The sequence below is a fragment of the Helianthus annuus genome, chromosome 12, assembly GCF_002127325.2.
Source record: "Helianthus annuus cultivar XRQ/B chromosome 12, HanXRQr2.0-SUNRISE, whole genome shotgun sequence".
In the NCBI taxonomy this organism is placed as follows: Eukaryota; Viridiplantae; Streptophyta; class Magnoliopsida; order Asterales; family Asteraceae; genus Helianthus; species Helianthus annuus.
Window position 1 is genome coordinate 71,872,003 of NC_035444.2, and position 23,413 is coordinate 71,895,415.

Here is a 23,413-nt window from a genome sequence, read left to right on the forward strand (position 1 = left end):
AGTGAGGACATCCACAAATGGAAGATTGATGTGCAATTGTTTTAGTAAATTTATGAATTTTGTGAATTGATCATCGGTCTTTTGGCGAAGTAACCGACCGGGGTAAGACACCGGGGGGTTCTTGGTAGGCTCTTGACTTGGCGGAGCAGTCGTCTCTTTTTGGAGTGTTGGTGAAGTTGCGGTTTGGTTAGACGGACTCTTTTCAGACGGAGGTAGTGGAGCCTTTTCGGGACCTACAGTACGGTTTCTCAATGTGATGAGATGCACTTGCGCCTTTGGGTTGGTTTCGGTATTTCTGGGTAACGCGCCTTGTGGTCTCTCGGAGAAATTTTTAGCTAGTTGTTTTTCAATGTTTTGAATACTAGCTTGTTGATTTCTAAAGTTTGATTCCATTTGTTGGAATCGATCCGAGTTTTTCTTTTCGGTGTCGGAGATGAGGCGTGAGATAGTATCTTCAAACCTCTCTCGTCCCCCTTGTTGTTGTTGAGAGTAATTATGTGACTCATTTCTTGGTTGTTGAAAGCTTATTCGTTGGTTTTGGTTTTGTTGGTTACCACTATTGTCGGGTTCTCTCCAACTAAGGTTAGGGTGGTTATGCCATCCTTGGTTGTAGGTACCCGTTGGAGGACCTGACGGCCTAGGTCTATTATCAATGTAGTTTACCATTTCCGTTTAGTTATCCATTTCTTTCATACAACTCCAATTTTCATGTGTCCCACCGCACCCTTCACAAGCCATAACCGAGGCCGTTTTTGCCATTTCTAACTTTTTAATTTTCGAAGAGAGGGCCTCGATTTGTGCTTGTAAAGAAGTGCTTTCATCTACCTTATGGGCGCCGAGGGCGATAGATTTTACGCCTCGGGGAGTGTGCCACTGAAAATTGTTTTGAGCAATTTCCTCAATTTGATTATAAATTTCATTTGGGCGACGATTACCTAGAAGTCCCCCGGAGCTAGAGTTAAGTGTTTGTCTTGTGTGTGGCAACAACCCATTATAGAAAGTGGATACTTGTTGCCATACGGCAAGACCACGATGCGGACACTTTCCTAATAGCTCCTTGAATCTTTCCCAAGTTTCATATAAGGATTCCCCGTCCTCTTGTGAGTATGTGTTAATTTCAGTCATTAGTTTAGCAGTTTTAGAAGGAGGGAAATACTTATACAAAAACTTTTGGTCTAGTTCATCCCACGTGTTTACCGAACCCACTGGGAGGGTGTTAAGCCAAGCCTTAGCTTGGTCTTATATTGAAAATGGAAACATTCGGAGGCGGATGGTGTCGTTTGATGCCCCATTGATGCGAAAGGTATCACATATTTCCAAGAAGTTAGTAATATGTAAGTGAGGATCTTCGTCCGCAAGCCCATGGAAAGTTGCGGAGTTTTGGAGCATTTAAATCATTTACGACCGAAGTTCGAAGTTGTAAGGCCCCCAAACTGGGCACCTTACCGTCGGGTCACACAACAGTGTACTCTTTAAAAATAAGACATTACTCAGAATACGCAACGGAAAATTTTCAATTAAAAACAATACATAATTTATTTAAACTCAAAATGTTATTTAGCTGTTAACAAACAGAATGCCTTCCACCCTAACACAAGTAATCTCATCCGCTGGCCAAGAGCAACACTGACTCGAATCACACACCTGCAAAACAATCTAACATACATGCAAAAGTCAGCTATGCTGAGTGAGTTCTAATAGTTTAAGTTAAAGCTTTGTAAAACACATCGTAAACGCTTTATTTTAAAATCAAAACACCGCCTTTGTAAAAAAACCAACATTTATTAAATTACATTAACATCATTTTTAAAGTTTAACGGGTCCAACCCGTAACCAAAACTCTACCCGTATCTTAAGCCAAACCATCCCACAAGTAATCCTTTCTGATTTGGATCAGATCACTTAAACATCAAAGGACGACCCGATATCCATCTTAATACATAAAACGATTAACCAAACCGATCCGTATCTAGGATATAACAACTAAGTCCTAAAACTCAGTTGTAACTTAACCTCATCCATCGACTACATGGTTTAACATCACTCGACAACTGTATAATAGAACATCATTCGTCACCTGCATCATATGACATCATTCGTCAACTGCACAAATAATTATCACATACCCACCATTTAACTAGCGTGTAACACATAAGCACATAAGGTGGGAACCTAACATATCATTTGTTGCCCGTAGGCTATCATCATTTGCCCTCGTCAGGGCACCCTCGTCAGGGTTTCGTCTCCTTCAATTTGACTCCGAAGAGTCCGTCACCCGCATATTAACCCGAAGGGTCCGTCGTTGCCACTAGGGCTAATCATCTAAACACCTCAAGGGTGTTCCTCGTGACCTGACGCCACCCCGAAGGTAACGCCGCCATCACGAGTAACCCACATCATGTGACCTGACGCCACCCCGAAGGTAACGCCGCCGTCACAAGAAACCAACATCTCGTGACCTGATGCCACCCCGAAGGTAACGCCGCCATCACAAGAAACCAACATCTCGTGACCTGACGTCACCCCAAAGGTAACGCCACCATCACGAGTAGCCGGCATCAAGCACCTCAAGGGTGCTAATTCACATAAGGCACGTATACACATACAATGTTAATAGCACGTCAACTATTCGGCAACTACTACCTTCCCGATCTCACTACCACTAAGGTTCAAAACCTATGATAGAATAAAATTTATCATGACACGAGTTGTGCTTTTAATATCGATACCTATTACGCCCCATCCCTATACGACCTCGACATAACTAAATAAAATGTCATACGCTTATGTAGGACTAATATAGCCCGATTAATCACTACGCCGTATAAAAATATTGTTCGTGGGAAAATGTTTATAAAACAGTTTAGTCGCAAAACTCGTTAATAAACTCATAACACGTATGAAAACATGTAAAAAGCATGTACGCTAGCCTCAAAAATATTTAAGAAAAAGGGGATTAGAACTCACCTCGAATGTAAAGCTCGCTTCACCAAAAAGACTCGAGAATCGTAAGAAAGAACGAACCCTAGACGATTAAGAACTTTTGTTAAACATCCGACCCAATACTCAGAAACAAAAACCATTAAAATCAAGAAAGAGAATTAACATGTATGTGTGCTTGGTTATTAATTCTCTTGTGTGGTAGCTTGCTTACCTTTCAACTTCCGATTCACGTGGACTTTTACATGCTTGCTTGCTTGCTTCTTTATTTCTTTTCTAATCACACCAGCCACCGTTTGTAACCTATCAAATGAGATGCATCCTCAAAACACTTTATCACCTTCTTTCAAGTCTGCATGATAAAACCACATTTTTTTTTTTAATATGGCCGAAGCACACACACCAACCCAGTGTTGTGTGTTAATAATTGGTCATCTTCACCCAAGCCCTCCCCATGCAAGCTTTCCCTTTATCCCCAACGTAACCAATCCATAAACAGCAGCATCATGAATAATCAGATCATCATTACCCAATCATGCCTCACCCAACCAACCAACCAATACCCATGTCTCGAACCCATACACGCTTTCGTGAAGCTCAAGACCATCACCATGCATACACTCATCATTCATGCTACTTGTAACCACCACCATATCACTACCAAAATATGAACCGAACACCACCCCCATCATTATCATCACCATACCAGCCACAGGCATCGTCTCCGTTTACCGTCAACACATTGCTAATCACCTTCACCTAAACCGTCGCCGATCACCCTCAACCTCTCCGAATGCCACCGTCATTGTCAATCGTCATCCTCCTTCACCACCGTAGTAGTCGGTCACCGTAGTCGAACCACCACTTTGCAACTATGTCACTCTCGCCATCGTCACGTACCGTTGCTCACCAACGCAACTACAATCATAACAGATCACCACCGCGATTCCATACACCAACTTCTTCACTACAGCCATACCATATCGAGTCACCACCTTCACCCATCCTCATCACCATCATCACCACTGAAGTCACTCACGACCACTACACCATCTCTATCTTCAATCCCCACTACCAAATCCAAGATGCCATCCTACTCCAACATCTCGACTAGACAAAAAAATAATGAACGGTTAAGAGAATTACCTTAATCGTGATCGGAAATCAAGAACTCGAGCCGTTGATCTTCTCCCCATCGTCCTCACGCTCCACTCCACTCGAACTCTCTCTCTCTCTCTCTTGATAACTGCCGCCCCATGGTACTTAGGGTTTTGTTATGTACGTGAAATATAATCACATATTACACTTTGACCCTTGAAGTATATATATATAGTATTTTACTCTCAAAGAAAATAAACCAACTTCCTTTAATTGCATTATGCCCCTTCAAGTTCCATCGAGTCAAAAACCGACACGTCTAAGACTACACTTCGTCTAGTGGCTCGCACATCAAGTTTGTTACTCGTTAAGTCATACAGTGTTAGAAAAGAAGATTCAGGATGTTACAAGTCTATCCCCCTTAAAAAGGGATTCGTCCTCGAATCCCGCTCGTCGAAGGCCATTCGTGCCTACAATCTCATCTCTATATGTCCGCATTTCTGTGTGACATCCAACCACTTTTAGAGATTTTTTTTGTCGTCGCCTTTATACCCAATCAAACTACAATGCACGGTAGCCAAAGGAGTCTTCTACATTTCCTGCTTATAATTGTGCGGCTCATAATATTTGCTTATGCATTCCTCACACAACTCTTCTTTCAACTCTACACCCGTGAGGTCTCCCTAGCTTGCGATTCGTATCTCTCCATGTTGGTCACTATAATGTGACCTTCACAATTCCCAATGCATTGAGTTAACCCATAGATTCCATCTAAAACGACTAATCGCTTTATCATCATTATCATGGACATCGTCCATTTTGTCATTGAAAACTTCGTCTATTCCATCATCTAGATTCGATGATCGCAAGAAACTCGTGCCTCATTTATCAAATGCCTGCCAATGTGAAGCCATCCTCCTACCTCAGTTGATGATCTCTAGAAACATACATCCACTTTCATAGATCTAAAATCTACTACTCAAATCTTCGTCGTTGGGCCTAGTTACAACCTACACCAAATCGGTTTTGTTGGTTGACGCGTTATATGTTTACTCGGTTGGCCTGGTTCGACTCCCATCCGGAGCGTTTTTGTTTTTCTCCCGATATTTAGCTTTCAATGTTCGCTTCTAACGTCCATCGTCTCATTTCAATCAAGCAATCTTAATTCCTCTAATCATGAGTAGAATGCATCGACTAAGTCTTCTACCTAAAGCCATCCCGTCTCAGGGCGTCGTATTACATCGCCACTTGGCGTTGAATGCCTTAGCACCAATCGAACATTGTTGCATTGCTAACCGCATGTGTAAGGAATGATACGCGCCTCGCCGACATTCATAACTCCAGTTAGGATCACACGTCCTAATGCTAACGTAGCACACAAAAATCACATACAAGCACATCACCAAGAACACAATATAGTGTCTCCATTACTACAAATAACATTGTCGTTGATGCCTCCAGATGTAAAGTCCATCAATTGCCCTCGTTTCCTACTAACACGCAACCTCCGTCGTCCATTACATTTGTATTTCGCCTTGTCCCAACACTAGCATCATGACTTTCTAAGTCTAGAGAACGTGTGTTAATCAAATCTCCCACGAGAATCTATCCCCGTAAGTCGCCACCTCACATCGTTACTATGTGCTAAATCTTTCAACATCGTTTTCATTTTATCATACTTGCCTAGCGAACCTCGCGTGCAAGCAAAACTGCGTCCCGCATCGACTCTTGTAGCCTCGTCCATGGACTTCGTGTTATACAACAAGCACACGTAAACGTCACGTAAAAGCACATCATCACACCTCCAGAAAGGCGTTGAAACACCTCACATCTTACCACCACAACGTTCGTCGCGAAAATTAAAACCTCCGAAAAGATAAGTGTATTCTATAAAGCACAAACGTGACACGTCCTACGCAAAACTAATAGTGTAAGAACAATACCATCACAACATTCAAAATAACAAAGCTAATAGCTCGCTCTATAGTACTCCAACTACCACCATCTTACATCATACACTCAATTTCTAAACGTGGGCCCCTCGTCACCCATATATTCGTATAAGAGTCACGTGGTCATACCCTTCTTGGGTCGTACCAATCATCATACTAGACATGATAATCAGGATAGACATGTCATCACAGTTTCTATAGGTTACGTTAAAGTAACCATTCACATTACATCACCTTAAACATCACACATACGCAAGGCGCAATCAAGTCTATAAGTATAGACAAATCACTTACCATGTCCATACTATTCTATTCATACAAAGCGGCTGACAATGACCGTTATACCACATCCAAGATTGTGCTATTGCAAAATCTAGTCATTCAAGTATTGCCACATGGCCACGTATGACTACACATAATCTAACAACAACCACAACGTACGCACCAACTACTAAATCACAAAATACACGTAGCGAGAGTCATAAAAAACCCCATCATTAATTTATAGACGATAATACAACACAATCTCATCTAAAGGAAAATGTCATCATCAAATTACGATAAACCACCCACCCAAGGCAAAATGTTTGCATAATTCATTCCAGGTAATCATTCAGAACATGGGAAGTAACAATAGACCGCCAACAACGTTGATCAAGTGCTATCGGTTGTCTGTGTCACTGCAGACGTTCTAAACATTTCCCGTCATGGTCACACAAGTGTTTTGCCTTTCACATAATGAAAACACACAACACATATAACTTTGAGTTATTGAACACAACACTTAAGACATACCTCTTGGCTCGCGGTTACTCGTGGTGGAATTCATTACTTTGGTCCCATTACAGTTTAAGTTTAGGCATTCAAGAATGCCTATTTCTCTTAAACTACTGCTCTGATACCAACTTGTAAGGCCCCCAAACTGGGCACCTTACCGTCGGGTCACACAACAGTGTACTCTTTAAAAATAAGACATTACTCAGAATACGCAGCGGAAAATTTTCAATTAAAAACAATACATAATTTATTTAAACTCAAAATGTTATTTAGCTGTTAACAAACAGAATGCCTTCCACCCTAACACAAGTAATCTCATCCGCTGGCCAAGAGCAACACTGACTCGAATCACACACCTGCAAAACAATCTAACATACATGCAAAAGTCAGCTATGCTGAGTGAGTTCTAATAGTTTAAGTTAAAGCTTTGTAAAACACATCGTAAACGCTTTATTTTAAAATCAAAACACCGCCTTTGTAAAAAAACCAACATTTATTAAATTACATTAACATCATTTTTAAAGTTTAACGGGTCCAACCCGTAACCAAAACTCTACCCGTATCTTAAGCCAAACCATCCCACAAGTAATCCTTTCTGATTTGGATCAGATCACTTAAACATCAAAGGACGACCCGATATCCATCTTAATACATAAAACGATTAACCAAACCGATCCGTATCTAGGATATAACAACTAAGTCCTAAAACTCAGTTGTAACTTAACCTCATCCATCGACTACATGGTTTAACATCACTCGACAACTGTATAATAGAACATCATTCGTCACCTGCATCATATGACATCATTCGTCAACTGCACAAATAATTATCACATACCCACCATTTAACTAGCGTGTAACACATAAGCACATAAGGTGGGAACCTAACATATCATTTGTTGCCCGTAGGCTATCATCATTTGCCCTCGTCAGGGCACCCTCGTCAGGGTTTCGTCTCCTTCAATTTGACTCCGAAGAGTCCGTCACCCGCATATTAACCCGAAGGGTCCGTCGTTGCCACTAGGGCTAATCATCTAAACACCTCAAGGGTGTTCCTCGTGACCTGACGCCACCCCGAAGGTAACGCCGCCATCACGAGTAACCCACATCATGTGACCTGACGCCACCCCGAAGGTAACGCCGCCGTCACAAGAAACCAACATCTCGTGACCTGATGCCACCCCGAAGGTAACGCCGCCATCACAAGAAACCAACATCTCGTGACCTGACGTCACCCCAAAGGTAACGCCACCATCACGAGTAGCCGGCATCAAGCACCTCAAGGGTGCTAATTCACATAAGGCACGTATACACATACAATGTTAATAGCACGTCAACTATTCGGCAACTACTACCTTCCCGATCTCACTACCACTAAGGTTCAAAACCTATGATAGAATAAAATTTATCATGACACGAGTTGTGCTTTTAATATCGATACCTATTACGCCCCATCCCTATACGACCTCGACATAACTAAATAAAATGTCATACGCTTATGTAGGACTAATATAGCCCGATTAATCACTACGCCGTATAAAAATATTGTTCGTGGGAAAATGTTTATAAAACAGTTTAGTCGCAAAACTCGTTAATAAACTCATAACACGTATGAAAACATGTAAAAAGCATGTACGCTAGCCCCAAAAATATTTAAGAAAAAGGGGATTAGAACTCACCTCGAATGTAAAGCTCGCTTCACCAAAAAGACTCGAGAATCGTAAGAAAGAACGAACCCTAGACGATTAAGAACTTTTGTTAAACATCCGACCCAATACTCAGAAACAAAAACCATTAAAATCAAGAAAGAGAATTAACATGTATGTGTGCTTGGTTATTAATTCTCTTGTGTGGTAGCTTGCTTACCTTTCAACTTCCGATTCACGTGGACTTTTACATGCTTGCTTGCTTGCTTCTTTATTTCTTTTCTAATCACACCAGCCACCGTTTGTAACCTATCAAATGAGATGCATCCTCAAAACACTTTATCACCTTCTTTCAAGTCTGCATGATAAAACCACATTTTTTTTTAATATGGCCGAAGCACACACACCAACCCAGTGTTGTGTGTTAATAATTGGTCATCTTCACCCAAGCCCTCCCCATGCAAGCTTTCCCTTTATCCCCAACGTAACCAATCCATAAACAGCAGCATCATGAATAATCAGATCATCATTACCCAATCATGCCTCACCCAACCAACCAACCAATACCCATGTCTCGAACCCATACACGCTTTCGTGAAGCTCAAGACCATCACCATGCATACACTCATCATTCATGCTACTTGTAACCACCACCATATCACTACCAAAATATGAACCGAACACCACCCCCATCATTATCATCACCATACCAGCCACAGGCATCGTCTCCGTTTACCGTCAACACATTGCTAATCACCTTCACCTAAACCGTCGCCGATCACCCTCAACCTCTCCGAATGCCACCGTCATTGTCAATCGTCATCCTCCTTCACCACCGTAGTAGTCGGTCACCGTAGTCGAACCACCACTTTGCAACTATGTCACTCTCGCCATCGTCACGTACCGTTGCTCACCAACGCAACTACAATCATAACAGATCACCACCGCGATTCCATACACCAACTTCTTCACTACAGCCATACCATATCGAGTCACCACCTTCACCCATCCTCATCACCATCATCACCACTGAAGTCACTCACGACCACTACACCATCTCTATCTTCAATCCCCACTACCAAATCCAAGATGCCATCCTACTCCAACATCTCGACTAGACAAAAAAATAATGAACGGTTAAGAGAATTACCTTAATCGTGATCGGAAATCAAGAACTCGAGCCGTTGATCTTCTCCCCATCGTCCTCACGCTCCACTCCACTCGAACTCTCTCTCTCTCTCTCTTGATAACTGCCGCCCCATGGTACTTACACTGTGTTCCAGAGATCTACTTAACAGGGGGAGGGGAGGGGAAGGGAGGGAAAATGGTGTTCCAGAGATCCACTTAACAGGGGGAGGGGAGGGAAAATGGGGTTTTTTTTGCCTGAAAATAGTCTTTCCAATTTGGAAAGACATGGAGGGGAGGGGAGGGGAGGGGAGGGAAGGGGAGGGATTTTTAACTCGGGAACACACCGTTAGGGTTTTGTTATGTACGTGAAATATAATCACATATTACACTTTGACCCTTGAAGTATATATATATAGTATTTTACTCTCAAAGAAAATAAACCAACTTCCTTTAATTGCATTATGCCCCTTCAAGTTCCATCGAGTCAAAAACCGACACGTCTAAGACTACACTTCGTCTAGTGGCTCGCACATCAAGTTTGTTACTCGTTAAGTCATACAGTGTTAGAAAAGAAGATTCAGGATGTTACAGAAGTTGTTGGCATCGACATTCGGTGCATTGATAGCGGCGCCAAGATTACCTACCGTGGGCCGTAGGTAATCCATTAGGGTACGTTGATCCGCCATTGGAAGTAGGTCCCCCGAAACTTTCTCTTGGATTTTAGCTTTAAGTCTTTTTGTTAGAAAGCGTTCGGGTTCGTCTAGAGGTTTTTTTATGTCTTTATTGGAACTGGAGCTCATACACTGCGTAGGAACTTCAGGTGCGGCACCTGGGTTCCAAGTCCTACGATCAAAACAAAAAGATTGTTGGTCAGAAGTCTCATCACGGCCCCATGCTCAGCTGAACACGGCCCCGTGGTCGTGGTTACAGTGATTTTTTTCCAGATCCCTGTTACTGGAGAATTCAACACGGCCCCGTGCTACACCAACACGGCCCCGTGCTCAGCTCTCTATAACTCGGAAAATAAAAACTGCCAGTAAGGATGCTGGGTACGGCTTGTGTCCGACCAGGCACGGCCCCGTGCTGCAGTCTGCAGAAACTGAAAAATTTAGAAAAATCCTATAAAAAACAGAAAAATAAGAAAAACGATTAGGCCGTTGATTCGTAACTTTCATAAAATCCTTGTGTCCCTGGCAACGGCGCCAAAAACTTGATGCGTGTGTAACGTGATATGTTTTTGTTTATATTTTAAGCCCTTTTTAACACTTTAGTCAAGTTTTAAATTTATAAAACACGATATTCTACTAACACTAAACACACATATGGGCAAGTGCACCCATCGTGAGCGTAGTATAGCGTTGGTAAGATACAGAGGTCATCCAAGGACACAAGAGCTTTTAGTACCAGTTTATCCTCAACGTCTAATCAAATTAAAAGTTTTAGAAAAGGTTTTAAACATGAAAATAAAGACTAAAAATGCTGAAAAATAAAATAAAATAAAAACAGATAGACAAGATGAATCACTTGGATCCGACTCGCCTTTAATGTAACCTTTGATGATTTCCGCACTTATGCACTTTTTAAGAGATTATCTTAGTTATAGTAGTAGGCCCCTCTTTTGAAGGTGACGTTACCCTCAACCCAGTAGTTTGAGTCAGCAAGGATACAACCCTAAAGGGTCAGAATATTGAAAGATAAGTAATTAAGTTATTAATGCGTAATGTGGTAGGCCCCTCTTTTGAAGGTGACATTACCCTCGGCTAAGTGGTTTGAGTCAGCAGGGATACAATACCAAGTAGCCGGGTTAATGTATTAATAGTAGTTTACATATGAGGGGATCAAGCCATTCGCACCCCCGCTATCCAATACCAGTGGGTATTGAAGGAGGTCCTAGTAAGCTTGACCCAGGTTCTTGCAGGATCTATACACTGAACAAGGGAAGAACCTTACCAAATCATTCCCTTAACCCCCGACCAGGTAGCCAACACATCTCTATATAGGCTATAGAGATATGAATGGTGTAAATCTTTTATTTTATATAGATAGTAAAATAACGCCAAGACACCACGGACAAATGATAAGGAAGTCCCACCTTCAACATAAGAAATTAGTTATTAAAGTTATTAATACAAAACCAAATAAAAAGTGCGAAAAGATAAAAATCAAAAGTATTACATTAAATGCTTGTCTTCATCAAGTGATGTAAGAGACTTAGGCAAATATGGCCTTTGATTGTCAAGAACTCATACTATCAATCTTGGATCTCGAGACTACTATACACACTCTAAGGTGGATGATGGATGATGGTGGTGGATGTGGGTGTTGTAGTAGTGGTGGAGTGGTGGTGGAGTGGTGGTGAAGTGGGAGAGAGGTGGTTTGCCAAGGGATGCCTTTGAAGTGAACCAAGCACCCCTATTTATAGCCTGCACAGAAGCCCGGACACGGCCTGTGTCCATTGGACATGGCCCCGTGTCCACTCTATTTTTTTCTTCATTAATTGCAATTGTCTGCATTAGGCTCCACACGCCCCCGTGTTCGCTGGGCACAGCCCCGTGTGCCGAAGCTTATCTGTACTATCAAGATTTGCTGGATTCTGCGAATCTTAGCGTTGACCGCAGCCCGTGTTGAGCTAGGCACGCCCCCGTGCTGGGAATAGAAGCTTTTATAGCTTTGTCTTTTCTGGAGACATCTGGCCACGCCCCCGTGTCCGCTTGGCACGGGGCCGTGGTCAGCCTTTTGTTTCTTTGTTTTTGCTTGGGAAGATGCTTTCGAGGGGTCGGGCATGCCATGTTTATTCCTTTTCTTTGTATTTATGTTAGATTTGGCTGTATATTTGTTCCTTTTGTTCAATTAAGTTCATTTGGTCCTGAAATTACAAAAGGAAGACAAAAGCACACTTTTTCCAACATTAGTACTAAAAAAGGGTTAGTTTAATGCCTCATTTGATGTAATTTATATCTTGCATTTTACACATCAAGGCACATGTGTATCACCCCAAAATATTTAAAAGCGGTAAAAGAGGAGACTATGTACTCACTTGATAGTGCTTAATAGTCTTGAAATAACAACCAAGAAACGCTCAAAGGATCACGGAATCAAACGGCACCTAATATAGGTAAGTATGTTAATAAACCGAACCTAAATTTGAGGATCGGATGGAATTAGGTCTCTTAAACCAAATGAGTATTGGAACTCATATAATATGGTTTAACAAGGCCTACATTCTAAGTTGGAACCTATCCTAAGTGCTTATGACCCGTTATGACTCGTTAAAGTAGTTTACGCTACTTTAACGTGTCGTTCGCACAAAAGCGCGTTCGGACCGCCTAACTAGTCCTATGACAAGTATTATATGCCTTAACATGTCTAATAACATTGAATAATCAGTTTAGATGTCAAAATTTAGGTTACATATGGTTAAAATGAAATTATGCGTAAAAAGGGCATTTTGGTCATTTTCCGAAGGCATATAAACTATCTATCATACAACTAACTAAACAAAGTGACCATAAGGTATAACCTCGGAAGGTTATTCCCTATACAACTATGGTCACAAAATATGTTTGGTCAGATCCTAATGATCGAACAAACGGGTCGGGTTCAAAAATCCAAGCGGTTGTTTAGACCGCTTAACTTACGACCCTAATTAAGCACTAAACTAAAAGTGACGAGTTAAACATGTTAAAACATGTTTAACTAAGTTGGAAAACATGTTTGATATCAAAACAAAGTGTTTTGATACCCGAAAATAGTTTCGTCGTAAAATGCGCACAATCGGCATTTTGACCGAAACTATGACTCGTCACTACGCCTAATCAACGTGGTAATCAGTAGGTATAGTCACAAGGGACTATAACCATCGTGATTATGCTCATGTTGCAAAGTTTAAACGAACTTTGTGTTGACCAATCATGGTCAAAGAAGAAAGTCAAACATTATTTGACTTTCATGCTTAAAATGCATAACCAAGCATGAAAGAAACTTACAAGAGGTCCAAGCTTGGAACAAGAACAAAGAAAACTGATGTTTGAAGCCTTCAACCAAGTGGGATAGCTTCAAGAGAGCTGAGGGAGAAGAAAAGGAATGAATGAGCAAAGGTTGAGGCAAAATGCTTGGGTATTTATAGAAATCCTTGATCCATTAAGATTATTCCACATGTAATTGAGTTGTTCAAAGCTTAATCTTGGCCATACACATGTTGCCCATAGATTTGAATACTTGGGGAGCACTTAAACAAGCTCCATGTATTGAAAAAAACCATTTTAAAAACCAAGGAACGGCAGCTGAAATGCAGATTTAAATTTTTTTGGAAACTGGAGCTATGACGTGGCGCGCCACGGACACCTGGGTCTGGCACGTGGCACGAGGGAGGTCAGTTAAAAGTTTCATGTTTTGACAGAACAGGTCCCTGCATGTTTAAAACTTGTTTTTCGATGCGTTTAAGCCCCGTTAACCCAATTTCAAGGCTCTACAAGGATGTCAAAGTATAGGGGACTTGAAATATGCTTGAAAATATCTCGGATGTCGGTTCGTTTGGTCGTACGATCAAGTTATTCGGTTAATTACGACGAAACACGAACGGATGCGAAAAACGATCCAAATTACGCGACGAGTGGTATTTTAGCATTCCTATCACTAAAATAAAATATTTTAATGATTACAAAAATTTTTGGATGTCCGGATATGTTCGGAATGTAAGATATGCGCGTAAATGCAAACTTATGCACTTTTTGACGCTTTTAGTCCCTGTTGGTCAAATAAGTTTCTTTTTGCACACCGAACCCCTCAAAGCTTATTTCTAAGCTATGTAAAGGATATTTATGGTATGTTTAACATGTGATCATGTTCCGGAGTGTACGTTACTATATGAATCGGCAGACTTTTGCAGTTTGACGCAAATAGTCCCTGTAGTCGAATAAACTTGTTTTTGCCATACCAAACTCTTTAAAACTTATTTCTAAGTTACGTAAAGGTTATTCAAGAAAGCGATTTAGAGTTTAAAATCGAACAAATTCGAAATGTGCAATAATGTCAAACATAAATAAACAAATATTGGGGTCAAAACACATTGATTTATTAATAATTGAAATGTTCAGAGTTGTACAATGATTACACAAACACAGTTGTCAAAAATGACCCTAATAATAGTTTCTGGGTCAGGATTGCCCCCTCTAATCAGATGCACTGGAGGATCGAGGAGCTAGTTAGGAAACTATTGGAGTTTCTGGGTTTTTAGTGATAAGTGTTTGTTTTGTTTATTCTCTGTTGGTAACCCTATTTAGGATTGCATGCCACCAAGATATTTTAGGAGGAAATTCAAGGAAACTTGTCAATGGTGTTTGATTTTATTCACACCAAGTTTTGTTAGTCCTTTACGAACAAGTGGTGTGATTTCCATGATAAAATATCAATATAACGGGTTTTTGGCTAATTTGTTTTTCTAATTGTTACTTGATGGTGATTAACTTCGCATTTTTTAATCCATTCACATTTGACGATTGAATTATCTAAATATTGTCTTACGTTGTCATTATTGTCCCTATAATAAAAACGTCAATATGTCACCAAAAGCGAGACCAATTTCTGGAATTTAACCATGGGAGACTTGAATGTCAGAGCTTATATGAATCGATGCAATGATCCGGCTAGGTTGGTTCCTCGAGTGGTCAGTCCTGATTGTGTTAAGGTTGAAAGGTATATTTGGGAATTGGCGCCACAGATTCGCAGTCTGGTCGCGTCAGCGAAACCCACTACCTAACTGGAAACTACTTCACTAGCAAAGTCACAGACCGATAATGTTATTCGCAAAAGTAGCCTTGACAAGAAGAGTGAGACAGGGAAGTTGTCAGCGAAAGCTATTGCAGACAAGAAGTTCGATTGGCAGGAGCACTCTAAACTTAGATCTGGGGATTCAAGGAAGCAAAAGTTTGAGAGTTCAAGGAAGGACTCTGATGAGAAGTGTGAGAAGAAACTTAATACTGGTAAGGCATTTGCAGCCAACACCGGTGGTCCAAGGGAAGGATGTGAAAAGGAATGATAAGGATGACTCGGTGAGGACAACTCAAGGAAAGAAACTAAGGAAATGCAACAGATTCGGTCGATGTGGACATGCGATCCACGAGTGCTATGCTAAAAGCACCTTGGATGAAGTCTAGCTTGAGGGATGCTTAGAATGTGGAAAACATGGATATATCGGGCGAGACTGTCCTAAAATGAAGTTATTTCATGGTTTTAGTATTCGTTTATGCGAATATACTTTTAAGTATTGACTTATTACCAGGGGAGCTTGGTAGTCTCCATGTTGTGGTTAGGATGGATTGGCTATCCAAGATTGAAACTGAGATTGATTCTTCAGAGAAGCTAGTGTGAATACCCCGCCCTGGTGGTGAAGCAATAGTGATTCTTGGAGAACGAACAAGTCGGAGATCGAGAGTCATTAGTATTATGAGGATGTTCAAGATGTTGCGGAAGGGTGATCCTGTATTCTTGGTCTACGCGGTTGATACAAAGACTGAAGAAAGATTGAAGATTTCCCTTTAGTTCGTGAGCATCCAGAATTTTTTTCCCTGAAGACTTACCTGGAATACCCCCTACAAGAAAGATCAAGTTTAGGATTGATCTTGTTTAAGGTGCAACACCAATTGTAAAATTTCTTTATAGATTAGCGCCTTCGGAAACGAGAGAACTGTCGAATTAGCTTCAAGAGCTACTAGACAAAGGTTTCATTCGACGAAGCTTTTTGCCTTGGGGAAACATCTGTTTTGTTTGTAAAGAAGAAGTATGCTTCCTTTAGGATGTGTAAAGATTATTAAGAACTGGACAGACTAACTATCAAATATCGGTACCTACTACCGAGGATTGATGATCTGTTTAATAAATTGCAAGGATCCAACTATTACTCGAAAATTGATCGTGTTCAGGCTATCACCTGTTGAAGATTGCTGATGAAGATGTTCCGAAGACTGCTTCTAGAATGCGTTATGGCCATTATGAGTTTTTAGTCATGCCTTTTGACTTAACTAATGCACCTGTAGTGATCATGGATCTCATGAACAGGGTAGGCAAACCCTACTTGGATAAAATCATAATAATATTCATTAACGATATACTTATCTATTCATGAACCAACGAAGATCATGAGAAACATGTGGAGATTATTTTGGAGCTATTGAATAACGGGAAGTTGTATACCAAGTTCTCTAAATGTGAGTTTCGGATTCAAGAAGCCATTTTCTCGGACATGTCATAAATGAGACAGGTATACATGAGGATTCATCAAAGATTGAAGAGATTAAGAATTTAGAAGCACCAAGGACTTCCTTAGAGATGCGATAAACCTTAGGAATCCCTAGTTACTATCGGAAATTCATAGAGAATTTCTCTAGATTAGCGCAGCCATTGACAGTATTGACCCAAAAAGGATTAGAAGTTTGATTGGACTGAGAAGTAGGAGAAAGCTTTTCGGTTGTTGAAGGAAAGGTTGTGTAGTGAACCTATTCCATCCCTGTCTAAGGGAAATGATGATTTCGTTGTATACTATGATGTGTCACGTTTGGGCCTTGGATGTGTGCTTATGCAAAAGGACAAAGTGACAACCAATGCGTCTAGACAATTGAATGTGCATGAGAAGAACTACACAAATAACGACTTAGTTTTAGGAGCTAATGTGTTTGCCTTGAAGATTTGGAGACATTATGTGTATGGCATGAAGTGTACGAGTTACAGTGACCATAAGAGCCTCCGGCATATCTTGATCAGAAGGAACTCATTGTGAGACAACGACATTGAGTAGAATTACTCAATGATTAGGAAGGCGATATTCCTTATCACCAAGGCCAAGCCAACATTGTAGCAGATGCGTTTAGTAGGAAGGAACAAGAGAGCCATTCAGACTTTAGAGGATATGTTGTGAACATGTGCGATAGATTTCGGTAGAAGTTGGGATACTCATCTGCCAGCTGAGTTTTCCTACAACAACAGTTGTCATGCGAGTATTGTAGCAACTCCGTTTGAAGCATTGTACGGAAGGAAGTGTTGATCGATCTTCTGTTGAATTGAAGTTGGCGAAAGGAAATTAACCAAACCTGAGCTTATCCATGAAACCACCGATAAAGGTTTTCCAAGATCAACGAAAGGTTAAAAGCCGCCATCGATCGACAGAAGAATTACACGGACAATGGAAGGAAACCGTTGCATTTCGGGTCGGCGATCGTGTTTTATTAAAGTGTCACCTTGGAAAGGTGTAGTTAGGTTTAGAAAAAGGGAAAAGCTAAGCCTGCATTATATAGGTCCTTTCAAGAGCCCATCTTGAGTGGATTAGTCGCTTCTAAGCTCAAGCTACCATAAGAATTGAGTGAAGTACATGATGTGATTCATGTATCCAACCTGAAAAAGTGTCTGTTAGATGAGACACAGACCATACCCCTGATGAGGTTTACTTAGGCGATAAACAGAAGTTTATCGAAGTACCTGTTGAGGTTTTAGATTGGAAGATTTAGAAGCTTAAGAGGAGTCGGATTAAGTTAGCAAAGGTCCGCTGGAATTCCAAACATGGACCCGAGTTCACATGGAACGGCATGACCAGATGCAATGAAAACATCCGCATCTCTTTCCATCTAGTGCGAAATCCAAACATGTAGTGTAAAATCTCGTGAACGAAATTTCCTAAACAGGGGGAAACTGTGACACCCGACTATTTTGAGTCCGTACCGTACTAGTGTGCCACGTGTAATGAATAAATGAAGGCAATATTTATTAAATTTGGTGCTAATAAGTAGTACTTGATGTGTTGGTAAATCCAAACTTTTTTAAAAATTATGTTGGCAATAATAAGATAAACGCTTATCGCGTAACGAACAAAATGCGAAACGAATGTCGGTGACCGCCCGATTAATGTTAAAATCCTTAAAATATTCCATTGTGATTAAAATTCTATATTTAATCGTATTCTTGAAGAAAAATTAATTCAAAACGCTTAAAATCCCTATTTTGAGAATTTAAGCGCATACTACGCAATCCCGCACGTATACTTCAAACTACAGACAACGCAGCTAGTCTAGGCAAATAAAATATTGTTTGGCAATATTATGGTGAGTTAATTTTTATAGAATGATAAAAATAATTTTAAACACCTTAAAACGTGATTTAAACGCGATATAAAATAGCCGGTAGTCAGTTAAATACCTGTATTTGACTATACATGCAAGAATGCATGTAAAAGTGTGTGTGTGTGGTGTAGGTGTCGACCAAAGAGTCCACCTTTTTGCCACTTTCTTTGCTACTTGCGAAGTGTCAATTTTTTTCTACAACATCATACATATTACATGCATCCATGACAAAATTCAAGATTAACAAAATTCCTCCACTTTCTCACTCTAAAAACCGTATACAACATCACCATTTTCATTTCAATTCTTCTTGATTATTTCTTGAAGAATCAAATGCCTTCCAAGCCATTTCCAAGTTTCATCAAAGATTTGAAGGGCAATCCATGGAGTTTTTTAGAAGATGCAAGCTCTTTAACACAAAAACCATCATAAAAAAAACCCATTTATGTTCTTGTAAGGTATAAATATATTTTAAAATTTATATTTTTTTTCTTGATGATGACGATGATGGAAAGTTTCTCAAAAGGTTGGAATTTTTCACAAACTTGAAATCCAACAACAAATGGTTTTTAATAAAATTGAAAAATGGAAGATCATGTGTGTGTGTGTGTGTATATATATATGGCTATATATATGTTAGAGATTGTGTTTTGTTTAAAAGTTGATATTTGATTTTGATGATTCTTGAAAGATTGATGCATGTATGATCAAGAAGGATTTTTGAATAAATTTCATATAATGGATGATGAATATATAAAAATTTGATTTTTTAAAGTATGTATAGGTATATATGTGCGTCGTATATATGAATATATGTATGCATGCATATGAGTTTTGTAGGCTAGTTCATAAAAGCATGAAAATGTTACATGCTTTAAGGTTATGAATGATTTGATGAATGATTAGATGAAGATGATTTTTTGAATTTATTATGGTAGATGCATTTAAAAATCTTGGATAAGGATGATATGATAAGCATGCATTAGGTACTTGTACATAAGCATATATGATGATTAAATGATCATAAGTTGGTTAATTTGAAATGATAAGATGAAATTGAGTTAAAAAGAATATGAACATTAAAAATAATGTTATATGATGTGTTATGATGACACAAAATTATGTCTTAAGTTTGGTAACTTTGCATGTTGTACATGAAGTTTGAAAAGTAGTAAATGACTGAAATTGCATGATTTATGTGTCTTATGTGAGACCTGCACTATCATGAGTATAGCCACCATTTTAATCAGTGAATAACACGTGTTATGTTAAAATATCAAGTCACGAAGATTTGGGATGGTTACAGTAAAGTTCTGTAAAAGACTATGCGTTAAAAACGGTAAAAAATCGGCTTTTAAAGTGATTTTTGCAAAACTATTTTAAATCAGAATGTAAACTGATATTTTTATGATAAATATAAGTATTTTAACTAATATTAAGTAACTTTTGTGTTTGGCTAGTCATACGTGACTTCCGACACCCGAAAACGTTACCGAAACGTTAAAATACGCATATTTCAACGTACGCGAAAACGAGATGTTCACGGGTGAACTTTATATATTACAATGTGATATGTTAATATGAGAATGTGTAATGTGATATTAAGAGTTGACATGATAGTAGGAGTTTAGACTACGCATGTGTGTTTGTACGGTTAAAACGATAAACTATTTTAAAAGTCACATTGTGCATAACTTATTAATCGAGCATGAAAAATACATAGGTTAACTTGATGAATTATTTTGTGTATAAATTCATTAAAAATGATAAAATGTATACGTTGATGTGATACGTGTATAATGATATATGATAATATGCTCACGTTTATGTAAATATCTTACGAAGCGCAAATCGTAGATATATTGCTTATAAATAGGTGTGATAACGGATATAACATAATGAGGGTCACGAATAAAATCGTTCAAATCGCGAAAATCTTAATATGTATATATGTGAACACATATATAAATAAATGTATATACATAATCAAAATAAAGACTTTTCGAGAAAATCTCAAAATATGTGAAAATTCTAAGTATTGGAAAAACTTAGTTGGTTGTAGAATAATTGGTTATTAAATCGTTCCTACTTAATTTAGGACGTGTAGACCAATTTGAGGGATTGTGATAAAATAAAACCCACCCAAAGGTGAATATCACTAAGCCCCTCTTTTTGTTGTTTTATGTATTGTTTTGGGGGAAGAACACGCCTTTAAAAAGGGTAATTAAATGATTTAGTATGAAACATGCTTTTGAATAAATGTGTTTTAGTGAATGTCACGAGAACCCCTTTTTACTGTTTTATATATTTTTTAGACGAAGAACACGTCGTTATAAAGGATAAGTATACGTTTTTGTATAAAATATACCTTTGAATTATATAAAAGTATATTTTCATGGAAAATATGATTTTCGGAATGATATAATAAGTTTTATGGAAAAACATGGATTTGGAAAGGTGTATGACTTAAACTGTTTTCGAGGAAAACGGGTTTTGATTGATATAAATATGTTTCGGGAAGAAACGAGAAAAGATTACGGTGTTTTAGGTAAAATAATCATGGGATATTTTGAATTTCGGTTGGGAGAAGTTTACCGTGTTTTAAGAGTGTAAGTGATGGTCAGGCTTACATTGCGTGGGGGACAGTGGAAATTTGCACAATATTAGATATTAAATTATTATCTAGTAGATTATATATTGATGTACTTGAGGAAGCACAATGGATGCATACATGCTAATTTTTAATCATTTAAGTATTGCACACGTGGAATTGTTGATAAATCTATCGGGTTGACAACCCTGTCGTGATCGGTAGCTACGTGTCCACATAGCGGCGAATTGTATTCTATAATTGTCTAGTACTGATTAAAACCTCAATCGTAATATATAGCTCATAACGTCTTGAAAACTTACGAAACTGATAGAATGGCGGAATTTAATATCAAAAACCGTGGGTACAAGTTTTCATCGGAGACATGTTTATAAAACTACTTCGGATGTATTAACCATGGATTTTTCAAAGAAAATAAAATAAACTTTCTTAAACATATATGGATGTTTTAAATCAATAAAAATCTACAATAAGAAAGTTTTTCCTTGTACAAATTGTTACGAATTTGGATATGTGAACTCACCCTCCATTGTGCTGACACTTGATTTTTACTTGTTCTTCAGGTACATGAGTTCGGCTTCGGGATTTTGGCATATCTTATGGTAGTGATGCTTGTCATGTTTAATAATGTTTTGGACAACTTTTAAAACTAATTTGGGACCGTGTGTATTTGGATCCATAAGTATCAAGACAACTATGTTGTAATTATGGACTCTATTACTTTAAACTCTAAAGTCATGCTTTAAATAAGTGTATGTCCAAAATAAACAATGCGTCGACCACTAAGACGTTTACGGGTACCAACCTCCGTCACCGCTACGTTTGTATTTCCGCTACGACGTTTTTGGGGTGTGATAGAAGTTGGTATTAGAGCCAATGGTTGTTAGCGAACTAGATATTTTCTTAGGAAACACTAGACTTCAACCAAAAATTTTTTAGATTTAATTCCAAAATTTACGAAGCCAATGATTTAAAATAAACATGGATTTTAATCATGTATGAAGATTATAAAGAGTTTATGTGCATACTTGTTAATCTGTTTATCTATGCCTTATGTGTTATTTTTTCATTTTGAACACACACTTACTTAGTACGGTTACATTCCATCACAAATGTCAAACTCATACGAGATTATCGATATTCATGAATCCGAGAGCGAGCATGAATTCGAGACCTCTCTGACCTCAGTCATACCAAAGTTGCCACGCACTACCTTATAGTTTGTTGACATGCCCAGTCTTTCCTCGTCATTTTATGTTGGCCCCACTACTCTTGCCAGTCAGGTTGACCCACGTTACGCCCATACAAGTAACGGTTGGATTGACAATGGTGATTCGATTGTTCCTCCCTCAACTTTTGAGATTGGATAATCACCGGGTATTATGCATGTAGTCGAAAAGCTAAGATAGAGGTATTTCTATGATTAAAGAATCTATCAGAATAGCACAGATGGTGGACGCCACTGTCGTCACGACTCGGCCTTTAGAGCCATTGATAGTTCCACCCACCGCTATTGTTTAGCCTACGTCTGAGTTCCCTTCGCCAGTCATACCAGAGTCGTCCGTTCCGCAGTCTGAGACATGAGCCGCTACTACTCCTGTACTGGTTTATGCCCGTTGTAGGAAGGGAACTCGACCCACTGGAGATATAGCATCGACTCTTAGAGCCGTTACTGAGCCTGCTTTGAAAAAGCAAAAAGGAGTTTGGATAAACCGATACTCTCACTGTGATCGTCAGATCGTAACCAGACCTGGAGACGACCAAAGGCAAAGTGAAGGAATCTTGAAGGCCAGATGAATTGGAACCATGAGATTCAGGAATTACACGACAGTGCCATGGATCAGATGCACTTGAGGATCGAGGAGCTAGTTAGGAAACTGTTGGAGTTTCTGGGTTTTAAGTTATAAGTGTTTGTTTTGTTTATTCTCTATTGGTAACCCTATTTAGGCTTGCATGCCACCAAGATATTTTAGGAGGAAATTCAACAAAACTTGTCAACGGTGTTTTTGTTAGTCCTTTACGAACTACTAACAAGTGGTGTAATTTCCATGATAAAATATCAATATAATTGGTTTTTGGTTAAAAAAAATTTCTAATTGTTACGTGACTGTGATTAAATGCGCATTGTTTAATCCATTCACATTTAGTGATTGA

General features: G+C 39.2%; 2 long non-coding RNA genes and 1 other non-coding gene across 3 annotated transcripts; 1 reads left to right on the forward strand and 2 right to left on the reverse strand.

Moving 5' to 3' along the window:
* The first annotated feature begins 1,024 nt into the window (after positions 1–1,024).
* On the forward strand, positions 1,025–1,131 carry LOC118485208. Its single transcript, XR_004875513.1, has one exon. It is a non-coding gene; the product is annotated as a small nucleolar RNA R71 (small nucleolar RNA).
* Positions 1,132–1,542: 411 nt separating this feature from the next.
* LOC110903176 lies at positions 1,543–3,334 on the reverse strand. The gene is made up of 3 exons (XR_002571717.2): positions 3,155–3,334; positions 2,968–3,025; positions 1,543–1,656 (listed from the first exon to the last, which is right to left on the reverse strand). It is a non-coding gene; the product is annotated as an uncharacterized LOC110903176 (long non-coding RNA).
* A 3,601-nt stretch (positions 3,335–6,935) lies between these two features.
* On the reverse strand, positions 6,936–8,834 carry LOC110903175. The gene is made up of 3 exons (XR_002571716.1): positions 8,634–8,834; positions 8,447–8,504; positions 6,936–7,135 (listed from the first exon to the last, which is right to left on the reverse strand). It is a non-coding gene; the product is annotated as an uncharacterized LOC110903175 (long non-coding RNA).
* Between the last annotated feature and the right edge of the window lie 14,579 nt (positions 8,835–23,413).